The sequence below is a fragment of the Anser anser genome (assembly GCF_964211835.1).
Source record: "Anser anser genome assembly, chromosome: 1".
In the NCBI taxonomy this organism is placed as follows: domain Eukaryota; kingdom Metazoa; phylum Chordata; class Aves; order Anseriformes; family Anatidae; genus Anser; species Anser anser.
In genome coordinates this window covers 159649604-159660715 of record NC_139720.1, presented here as the reverse complement: position 1 = coordinate 159660715, position 11112 = coordinate 159649604, and positions in this window count along the sequence as shown.

Genomic DNA, 11112 nt, shown 5'->3' with positions numbered 1-11112 from the left:
CCCTCTGATCGTCTTTGTAGCCCTCCTCTGGTCTCCCTCTAACAGGTCCGCTTCTTTCTTGTGCTGGGAGCCCCAAACCTGGATGCAGTACTCCAGGTGGGGCTTTACAAGGGCAGAGTAGATGGAGACAATCACCTCCCTTGACCTGCTGGTCACACCTCTTTTGATGCAGTCCAGGATGCAGTCAGCCTTCTGGGCTGCAAGAACGTACTGCTTGCTCATGTCAAGCCTATCTTCCACCAGAACCCCCAAAGTCCTCTGCAGGGCTGCTCTCAGTGATTTCTTCTCCCAGTCTGTACTCCTGTCTGGGATTGCTCCAACCCAAATATGTAAGTCATTCTGTCTAGTGCATTAAAATGTAATTGATAAAATGTTTCCTTACATTGTCCAAATGAATCCATGACCAGAAAATTCTAAAACTAAAGGGTTTTTGCTCAAAATGTGAGAAGTAATAGTAAATACAGAAAACCAAAAGGGAAGCACAAATAATCACTTTGATAATAATAAAGCTCTTATTTTTTTCATATCTGCAAAATCACCCTCAAGATTTGTGTATATATATTTTGAAGGAGAGTTTAATGGTCCCATGCTTCTTTTTGGAGAGCAATGAGGTTGGATGTTCACAGTCAGCTGCTCTCATACTGAATGTGATGAGAAGATGAGAATGTACAGTGGTTTATGTTGAAGAGTTAACTAAAAGGCAATGAAGACTGTGAGAAAGGAATTCGCAGGTGGCTTTGCACTGTTTCACACACCCCTGAATTAGAGATAATGAGGAACCAAGCGGTAGAAACAAAAACTTGAGCAAGGTCGAGATAAAGTAAATTGGCTACAGTGTTAAAGATGAGCTTTGGGCAGTGGCCAATTGCTGGCTGGCTTGAGGCGCGTGTCTGAGGGTCTCTAACCAACTGTATGACAGATTCGGGCACATGGACAGCGCGTGGGGATACAGGGAAAGTATATGTAGTAGTGAAAAAGGGCAGTAAACATCTCCTGTTCAAGAGCCATCAGGAGTCCGTGTCTTGTATTCCTTCAGCAGACAACATACAGACTAAGTAATCTCGTGATAGTCACGTCTGAGTATTGAATTAAGCCATGTGGTTTTGAGATGCATCTTGAAAGTACTGTTTACTGTGTATGAGGATATGATTGTGTTTTGCCTATGATGAGCTTGACCTGTCATGTTGAAGGAATGATAGATACACAGGTATTTCAGCTCTACTCTAGTCTACTCATTCTATGACAAGTTTTATTTCTTCTCTCTACCTTCCTTTCCCATTATCTGTAACTGCAACTCTATATGCTTTATATACTTCTATATCTGAAGACTCATATTGCTTTGATACTAATTTTTATATTTTGTGTTTTGTCTCATTTCCAGATTTCACTTCGATTTTTACTCTTTGTTTTCCATATCTTTTTGAAAATATAGTCTGTCTATCTGTTTGGATGACTTATAGACTGGCCCACAAGACCCATTCTTGTCACCCCTCATCTCTCTTACTGTATCTTTCTACATCTGTCTAACATGATACCTCTTATTCAATACAAAACAAAATAAAAGAGAGGGTGTGTTATGTGCCCAAACAGTACATAATCTGTCATTCCTTAAGTTTCTTAACTTAAGACCTTAAGTTCCTTAAGACCTTAAGGTCCTTAAGACTTTTTTTCTTCCAAAGAGAAGAAACTACCATATTTCTAAAACAAGAAACATATGCTCATGTGAAAAGAACAAAACAAAAACTAAAATAAATAAATAAATAAATAAACTTACTAGTACTATATGGAGAGTTATTTATCTACAGCCATGCTGATGAGTGGAGAATGGAACACGAAGAATGCACCTACTTCTGCTCTTTATTGCTTGAATATCACAAGTAGCTGGAGGACCTCCAAGACACACAGTATCACTCGACCTGTCTGTCTGCTGTATATGAAAAAAAAAATGGAAGTTAGCTGCCAAAGCTAGTAGCTAACAGCTTAGTCACAATCAATGCAAAAAAGGTGAAACACAAAGTGGAGAGTAAATCTCTAAAGTCATGCTCTGGCCCCAGATATGTTGCATGAGGAGAAAGAACCTCAAAACTAATTACATCTATTAGTCCTTGTGAATTCTTAATGCAACAATATCAGATCTAGGTAAGCCTTTCTGCAGGTACAACTCTGTTTTTTGTTTGTTTGGTTGGTTGGTTGGTTTTGGTTGGTTGGTTGGTTGGTTTTGGTAGTTAGTTAACTAACAAAGATATCAGCTGCTAATTTTAATGCTGAGTATGTCAGCTAATTGGAGATGACAGAATACAACCTAAATTAAGACAATGTGCACTCTGGGGCTATTTACTGCCCTTACAAATGTATTTCTTATATATTTGCAATGCTAGCATACAACTGCAGCAATATTTACAGCAGTATTACTCATGGTAATAAAAACTTTAGGGCTTACAAAATGTCATAAAAAGCTCATGGACTATTTCTAGAAATATCATGAATTATTTATGAAAGAAATTTCAGAATTACATTTTCTGTCCTACTTCCACTTAAATTATATCTCTCAGGGTCATCAATTTCACTTTCTTTTAACTTATGAATGATAACCTTTCACTTTTGCAATGGAAAGTAATAAACTTTGGGCACAGTGTCAAATAAAAGTAGCCAACAATTTATGGCATACATGTAACATATGCTCATTAATTAAACATAGACATTTAAAAAGAGGAAAATCTTAAATGTCCACAGTTTCAAGGCAGCTGAAAATTTGTGAGGGTTTTACAGAATGATTTATTCCAGTTTGATTTAATAATTGAAATCAAATTAACAATTTCCAGCTAATCATTTTTTCCTTGACAATGTGTTCTCTACTTTTGTGTGAAAACTTATATATATATATATGAATGGTTTCCCCAATAAAAATAAATAAATAAATAAATAAAAGATTGTGAGTTAGCCAATTCCATCACATCAGCCCATCAAGAGAAACAGCAGAGTTTCTGTGGACTAAAATGCTACTACTTCACATGCTGCATGACAGACCAATCATGGTCCATCCTTGAAGGCTGGACACAGGCTCAGAAAACTGTTTTCTCCTTTAGTAGAGAACCAATACAATGGTATTGGTTCACCAAAAAACATAAGATACAGATGGATCTTTATAGGGTAGCTGGTGAACTACATGAACAGGCCTACATGTATGTCACAGGAATTTAGCAGTAAGGAAGCCAAAAGAATAGAACTGCACCGCTCAGTAACATAAATTTTAGATTTCATTTTATTCAGTGGGATGGTTATAGCAGGTTGTGGTGGTTTTACTTGGGTGGGCAGCCAAGTTCCACCACAACCGCTCTCTCACTCCCCCTCCTCAAAGAGGAAGGGGGAGAAAATACGACACAAAGAGCTCAAGGTTTGAGATAAGGACAGGGAGATCACTCAACAATTATCGTGACAGGTAAAACAGACTCACCATAGGGAGACAGTAAGATTTATTGCCTATTACTAACAAGCTAGAGAAGTGAGAAACAAAGAAACCAAAAGTGCCTTCTCCCCTTACGCCCTCTTCCCCCTCCTCCCTCCGAGCGGCGCAGGGGAACGGGGAATGGGGGTTATGGTCAGTCTACAGCGCTTCTTCTCCGCTGCTCCTTCTCAGTCACTCTTGTCCCCTGTGCTGTGGGATCCCTCCCACAGGATGCAGTCCTTCCCGAACTGATCCTGCGGGCGCTTCCCACATGCAGCAGCTCTTCAAGAACTGCCCCAGATATGGGTCTGTATCACAGGGTCCATCCATCAGAAGCAAACTGCTCCAACCTGGGCCCCCCACGAGCAGCAGCTCCTGCCAGGTCACCTGCTCCTGCGTGGGCTCCTCTCCATGGGCTACAGGTCCGGCCTGGATTCTGCTCCGGCAGGGGTCTTCTATAGGCCACTGCCTCCGTCAGTGCAGGTCCACCTGCTCCACGGTGGTACTCCATGGGCTGCAAGGGGACAGCCTGCTTCACCGTGGTCCTCACCACAGGCCACAGGGGACTTCTGCTCTGGCACCTGGAGCACCTCTCCCCCTCCTTCTTCACTGACCTTGGCACCTGCAAAGCTGTATCTCACTCCTTTCACTCTCCCAGCTGCTGAGAATAAGCATTTTTTTTCCCCTTTCTTAAATATGCTCTCACAGAGGCGCAAACAACATCGCTTATTGGCTCGGCTCTGGTCAGCAGCGGGGCCCTTACCTAACATGGGGCAGCTTCTAGATTCTTCTCACAGAAGCTACCCCTGTGCCCCCCTAATACCAAAACCTTGCCACGTAAACCCACTACACAGATAAATAACTACTTTTGTTTTAAGGATTCTATTTTATGATATACACACATATTCTTTACAACATGCACATTCACACAAAATTAGTTTACTGTTCCCTGGCCAGTTATGACTGGCACCATAGACTTCAGAATACAAGACAGTCAGTTCCAGCTGCTTGAGGCTTACAAGTCCTGGTTGACTGTCTGGTTTCCATGTGTAACAATTGTATCTTGAGCTCAGCTTTCAGTATGATGCTGGACTCTTGTTTATTTAATCCTATCAACGTGCTATTGCCTTAACTATTTATTGATTTGTAACTGTGGTATAAACTGCCAATGACTTCATCGGTCACATCACCTCAAGCTAAATTCTTTTACTTTTTTCTATATGTAAAGCTAATTAGCGGTTAGTACCTGAACTATTAGCACCTTCCAATTTCCTCTGAAAGCATTGTAAGAGTCTACATAACTACTAACAGCTCAGCTACATTTTTTTATTTTTTTTTTACTAGGAATATCTAAACCATTAGGGAAGGTCAGATGTAACACAGAGTTTTGGTAAACTCCCTTATAAAAACTATTGGTGTTTAGTCTGCTTTTCCAGAGTATATCAGAATCACTCAATGAGTTGCAGCCGTACAAGTGCAGTCAAGATCTCGTTTATCTGAATGATGTTTTGGGTAGGCTTCATCCTGTGGTGGAAGTATTTATATGACGAGTTTGTATAGCCCCAGGAATTAGTATGTAAGCATTTAGCTGGACTAGTATATTGTGAGTGATTTTGAACAGAATATATTGGGTCCGATACTTCAGGCTTGAGAAGCTCATATGTTATTATTGTAATATGTTATTTACTGTAAGTTTAAGAAATATAAAGTCCATGTAGATCAAGAGGTGGAATGTATTGATCCTGACTGGGAGGCCATTGCACATTTAGGAGCTAGTGATCCACATAACAGTTAACCTGAGTAGGCGCTGGCCTCTGTTGTGCTGCAAAAATCTGGTAGCCAGAGGCTGAGCTCAGACAGTTCATTGCAACAGAGCTGCCTGCAGGCAGATCCCACTTAGTGTGGTGTGGGAAATTACACCAGAGGAAGAGAAAGGTCTAATAATCAAAACATGACATTTATCATAACTGATGATAAATTGTAGGTTTTGGTAACCTAGGCTATAGATGTGGTCAGGGTGGTACATAAGTGGGTTTGTTTGTTTATTGTCATTTGTTTGATTGTTTGTTTTCTTATTATGAGAGGAATTTGATAATAAAGCAAACTTTAAAACTTTTTTTTTTTTCTCAGAAGTTTAATTACAAAGTTTTTTTGGGTTACCACGTTTTTTTGTTTCCATATTGGCCATGGGAGTGCAGTATGCCACTAATATGGACAAACTTAACTGTGGATTTTGGTATATTTCTGAGAGGAACACATTCTCCTCAATTAGTTACAAATTAATAAGGGGATAGCAGGTGCTTACTGTAGGCTCACTAAGAACAAATGTAGTCAGAAATCTTTTCACATGCTTAAATAAATAAATAACAAAAAGAGAGAGAAAGAGAGAGAGAAAATAGATTAAGACCAACCAAAAATGCAGTCAGACAGATGAAATACTACATTTTCTATCAAGCACTCACAAAAGGACAAGGACATCCATGTCCAGCTCAGATAGGAAGGGAATACCCTCAGACAAGACCATCAAAAAGATCATTATTTAAAAACAAAAAAAAAAACATAAATAATTTAAAGAAAAAAAAAAAAACAGGCCATCACTGTCCTGGTTATGAATTTACAAGTATCTTTTGAATACATTACATTAAGTATATTGCAGTATGAATCACGGAAAATAATAACTTAGTGGGTGTTGGTTTCTGAATGCATCACAGATTGGAGACATCCAAAAAGGTCAGAAAGAGTAACCCAAGTCACTTAGTGCAATTATTAAGCCCATGAAGCTTTCTTTGTTGAATGGCATACTTTCTCAAGACAGTCTCAGGATGTGCAACTGTAGCTTGTAACCTAGAGAGCTGTAGCATCACCAGATGCATTAATATCAGACACAAGGATATAAATAGACCAAAGAATGAAAACAGATCTAGAAGGCACGATCGTGAACTGAAATTGATCACTGAAATGTTAGAGTCTCTATGTATAGGTGAGTTTTCAGGTTGTGTTTTGAACCCTCTGATGGAAGTTAACAAAAGACTGGGGGATGAGGGAAGCCTGAACTGGAGGAGGGGTAATGCTTTCTTAGTGTTTGTAAGCTGAAAGGAGCTTTGCAGTGGGAGAGGAAGGAAGGATTCTGTTTGCTTTTAGATTTTTTAGTGTAGACATGCATATCTTTAATTGTCTCCCTAGACACCCCTTATAGAAAATTGGGAGCAATTAAATCTTCTACACTACAATTCTTCTCATTCTAAGGGACATCTACATTTGGTCAGAAGAAACATGAAACAGATGTACATATTTCCCTCTGTTGAGCAGAAATGGAGCATAAGGCAATCATCCCAAAATTAGATGTTTAAAGCTAGGTGAAATTAATCCTGCCTGGGGTCTTTTCCTTTGTAATGGATATGTAGTTGTTTTTTTCAGGATTTAATTAAAACTCCTTTCTAATAATCTCCAGCAACTATGTCAACTGTAGCATATAGAAATGATTCATCAATTGTTGACTTCTGTTGAGCCACTGCACATTTAAACAAAGTTTTGCAGTTCTGGAACGATAAATAATTGACGTCTATTCAAGTAATAAAATATGTTGGCAGCAAAATAACACAGATAAATCATTGAAAAACATCTTTTACAGAATGAACGTAAAATTCCAGGTCTGACTTTGCTAAGAACAAACCCAGCTCTTCAGAATTCCATATAGATAATCTAATATCACTGGCCAAAATGTTTTTTGGCTCTCAAAACGTTCTGATCTCTTTTGGTGAGAAAATATCAGATTATGCAGCAATGAATAGAATGCAAGAGGCAGATGAGTTGTCAAGCTCAATGAATTCTCTGACTTCTAGTAAATGTCACGGTAATTTACCTAAATCAAGATAGATAAAGTAAAGCTGTTACCACAAATGAAAGAAAACCAAACAAACAAAACACAAGAGGAGTTAAAATTCTTTTATTAAGCTTAAATTAGTTACCTTTCCAATGGAATGTAGGATTGAATTTTTCAAAGTAATAATTCACTCTTAAAAAAGAAAATCAAGTTAAACCTAGGGAGAAGGGGAAGAAAACTTTTTGCTTGATAAATATTATTTTAAAAGATGTGAAAAGTGAAATATTTTGTCCTCTGGTTAGAGGAAAAAATAATTAAGTTAATTTATAAATTTTATAATTGGTGTTATACTATGTTTAAAATTGAATTGAGTGTAATTCACATCTTCTTTTATTTCCATGTAAACCTGTATGTACATACTACTTCATATTAAAAGTAAATTTTTTTACTGTGACATTTTTTACTACTGTGAAGGACAGGACAACCAATGTCACAGGTTCTGTTTCAAACAAAGGTTACTTTCATATATTTACATTTGCTGTTGAAATTGGCGACCCAAATATCATCCAGGTGAGGGAGGCCACTCCCTCAGGGATCTCAGACCAACATTACTATTCAGTTTCCAAGAAACAAATCTCAAAAAAAAATCGAACAGTAGTAACCTCTTTGCAAGCATAATAACTTGTTCATATACCTTCTAAAAGAGTTAACTATAATAGTACTAAATGATAAAGTCTATTAGAAATATATATTCTGACTACAGATTGTCAAAGAACATTTCAAATACTGTTTAATTGCATTTTCTTTCAGTCTAACACAGGAAAAGGATTGCCTGGTCATAAATATGGGGTACCTGTACATACTATGGTATTACATGGCTTTGCATTAAGACACCAATAAATCTCCATTATAAAAATATAGAAATATATCCTAATATTCATACAGAGATACAAACGCTGTGAATTTGAAACTAGTTCTTTTTTGAAACTAGTTCTTTATATATATATATCCCCATAGAATTACAACTATGTTACTAAAACATACTAGATCAAGTACAATCAGAAAATTCTTACAATTTGATCTATTTTATTGTTTTGAAAAGTATGGCCTTCTTTCCACCCCTCAATGTTTGGAGCCCAATAAAATCAGATGAGAAGTCTATATTATTTTGAAGTTTGTATAGTGTAGGGTCTCTCAAGTTTACTTTGCTCTAAGTCTATTTGATATCCACTACAAGTACAGAATATGAAATCCATGAACTGCACAAATTTATTCTGTAATTTTGTAACATACTGTAATTATTTTAGACTATGTAATCAATATTTGCAGATCAGTTCTCCAAAAATTCCTTTTCTAAGCCCTGGCAGACACATGGAATTTTGTTTGCCATATAGCACCTTAGGCTTTAGACAGGGTTTTCTGACATCTGCACACTGAATCATGATTTCTTTACTCTCTGATATACTGCCAAAAGTTCTCTAAGACATCACTAAAGAATTCTAGTAACATTGTCACCCTGTTGCATCTAACTGACAGTTTTAACCTTTGAGAAGCATTCAATAGTTTTCCCCATACCACTTCCCAATATCTATTTTCATGGATGATGTGTTTCAGACAGCCTCCTGCATGCCAGGTTATTTAAAGCTGCAGCATAACCCTCAGCTAAATAGAGAATTGTATGATAAAGATCCTACCATCTGGCATAGGAACTTGGTCCTTTTTAGATATTCTAAAATTATTTGTCAACCAAGAATATTTCATTAAATACTTGCTATGCAGCCATGATACTCTTCATTGTATGAAAGCATATAAAAATAGTACTAAAGATCACGCTATGCATCCTTAAGGTACACCTGTACAAGTGAGTACAAAGACATTTGCAATGGTTCAAAAATGCTTATTAGTCCTGCAAAGTATGTAGATATATCTGAATAGCAAAGTTCTGAAGTTTGTAAGTGCAGTGTTGTGGTTTAACCCGGCCGGCAGCTAAACACCACGCAGCCGTTCGCTCACCCTCCCCCCTCCCTCTCTGGGATGGGGGAGAGAAACGGGAAAGTGAAGCCGGTGAGTTGAGATAAAGACAGTTTATTAAGACAGGAATATAATAATAGTATTAATAATAATAATAATAATAATAATAATAATAATAATAGTATTAATAATAATAATGTGTATGAAACAAGTGATGCACAATGCAATTGCTCACCACCCGCTGACCGATGCCCAGCCTATCCCCGAGCAGCCGGCCCCCCACCCCGGCCAGCCACCCCTATATATTGTTTAGCATGACGTCAGATGGTATGGAATACCCCTTTGGCCAGTTTGGGTCAGCTGTCCTGGGTCTGTCCCCTCCCAGCTCCTGCTGCACCCCTAGCCTGCTCGCTGGCAGGACAGAGCGAGAAGCTGAAAAGTCCTTGGCCTGGTGTAAACACTGCTCTGCAACAATTAAAACATCAGCATGTTATCAGCACTCTTCTCATCCTAATCCAAAACATAGCACCCTACCAGCTACTAGGAGGAAAATTAACTCTGTCCTAACTGGAACCAGGACATGCAGTCTAGTGGGGAAGTTTACAAGAACATGGCACAATTTCATGTTCTCAATAACTAGAAATATATTGGTTTCAGACAGGAGATAATCCAGATATTACCATGCAATGTGATTAATATATATCAGTTCTTCACTAACTCAGGTTTTTTTACCATATTTCACAGTGTTGACATGCATGTCAACTGACATGCATGTCTTCTGACATCATTCTGAGTTGACTAGAGTAATTAAAAAGATAATATGGTCTGATATGTTTGTTAAGGTAAGGCCCATGTGTCACATATATAAAATAGCTCCTTGGACTTCAACAAGGTTGTACCAATTAAGTTCTGTCATTTACTGATTCACTGACAGGAAGAGTATTAAAACATATCTATTTGGGGGTTTGTCTTAATATCCCTATTAGAAACAGGCTGTCAGTGGTTTTTACTAGCATTACTTGGTTTACTACATTACTTTTTAGAGAATCACAGATTCTGAAATACAAGAACAATGGCTTCTGTTAGCACATAATCCAGGGTCAGTTTTCAAAATAAATAAGTGTCTAAAGTCACAAAGAGATGTTAGGATTTTTCAGGGTAACATAAGCCTTGTAATTTCCAAGAACTGTACAGCAGATCTCAGTGGATGCCCTCTACTGACACAGGTACCTTCATTTTTTTAGATCTGGCTGATTGTTCTCATGAACTCCCCTGATCATGCTTATGCACATCATTCACAGACAAACTGTGACAACCTTTTTTAAAAGTAGATTGGAAAAAAAAAAAAAAAAAAAGAAAAAACTACCTAGATCTATGACCTTGATGCTTGAGAACTTAATTTAGCTCCACAATAAAGAAAGTCAACAGATCAGCCAAGCACCCTACTGCTCCAGTGTCATGACACTACCAGATTGGTGGTAGTTCTCAGTAACTGCAAAACTGTGACTTCTAGTTCTGGTAAACCAGAGGAGGATGAAATAAAATCATAAAATAAAATAAAATAAAACAAAACAAAACAAAACAAAACAAAACAAAAGATAAAATAATGTCTGTAATAGGGAAAGGAGGGTAAGCTTCAGGCAACAAGACTTGAGTGGGAAGTTACTTTTGCTCCAGGAACTGGGCATTCCAATGGGCTATTGATGCTTGAACAGCTTACAACTGCTTTTGCACAGAGAAAGCCAAGTCATTTGAATTATGAGTGGGCCATCAAGGAAGAAAATCTGAACACAGATATGTTTGGCTGCTGGACTTCAGCACATGGGCTCCTTCAGCTCACCAAGTACATGCACTGTAAACAAATGGAATTGAA